Below are 1391 nucleotides of genomic sequence, written 5' to 3' on the forward strand. Positions count from 1 at the left end.
GGCCATTTATTCCATTAATTCTTGAGCTATCAGAATGGACTAACGCTGTGTGTCATCAGATATTAGTGGTGAAGTCTCTGAGTTCTGGAATCAGACGACTAGGACTAAGTCCAAGCTCTTTTAGATGCACAGTGTGCAACTTTGGGCAAGTTACTTCATTACTTCAAGATCCGGTTGCTTATCTATAAAATGGAAACGAAGTGCCGTATTATAAAATTATTATTAGTTAAATCAAGTACAAATACCGTGCCTGGTGTTTAATAATTACACAATAAACATTATTTCTGTAATTTTCTTTGTTCTTTTAATACTTGCATTAAAAAAAAAACAAAAACAGGGAGAAATTCTTTAGCATTTGGGTCAACCAAAATCAAATTGGATAATCAGTTGTGAGCTGACTTTAAGTCACAAAATATTATGGCTATGAAGCCAAAATTCCATTAAGTAGAGACGGCATGTTGGTGAAAAAAAAGCAAGAGAATCGGTGCCAGGAGAGTATTTTTAGCTCTAGTTTCTCCAATTACCAGCTATGTGACCTTGAGTAAGTCACTTAATCTCTGAGGGTCAGCTTTCTCACATGTAAAAAGGAATCACACACACACATACCAGGCATTTATTGTGGGGATTAAAATAGGTCATTCGCATGAAGTTAAATTATGAATGTTAAGTTGAGTAAGGTATTTCCTTCACTTTGGGAGACAATAAGAAACAGAAACAAATCAATCAGTCAAAACCAGCAAGTGCTCAGCAGAAGGCCTTTCCCCTGTGGAGCCTTCCCTGCTTCTACAGTTTTCCCTCCCCAGAGCAATGTTGTTTACTCTGCCTCTTCTGTTACCTTCAGGCATGTCCTCCTCAATCTGTCTCATACTTGTTTATAAGTCTACTAGTGGCCTGGTGCATGAATTCGTGCATCAGTGGGGTCCCTTGGCCTGGCCTGTGGAACTGTCCAAAACCGGCTCTCTTATATCCCCCAAGGAGTCTCAGTTTGTGAGAGGGCACAGGCCAGGCCAAGGGACCCCACCAGTGCACGATCAGGGCCAGGGAGGGACGCGAGAGGTTGGCCAGCGAGGGAGAGACTGTGGGAGGGCTCCAGGGCATGTCCGGCCCATCTCGCTCAGTCCCAATTGGCTGGACCTCAGCAGCAAGCTAACCTACTGGTCAGAGCATCTGCCCCCTGGTCAGTGCAAGTCATAGTGACTGGTCAACCAGTTGACTGTCTGTCGCCTGGTGGTCAGTGCATGACATAGCTAGTGGTTGAGCAGCCTTAACATATCATTAGCATACTATGCTTTAATTGGTTGAATGCATGACCAGACAACCAGACACTTAGCATATTAGGCTTTTATTATATAGGATGGCCTATAGAAATGAAACATGTCTCCTTTGTTTCC

Source organism: Myotis davidii, unplaced genomic scaffold, assembly GCF_000327345.1.
Source record: "Myotis davidii unplaced genomic scaffold, ASM32734v1 scaffold506, whole genome shotgun sequence".
NCBI classification, from domain to species: Eukaryota; Metazoa; Chordata; class Mammalia; order Chiroptera; family Vespertilionidae; genus Myotis; species Myotis davidii.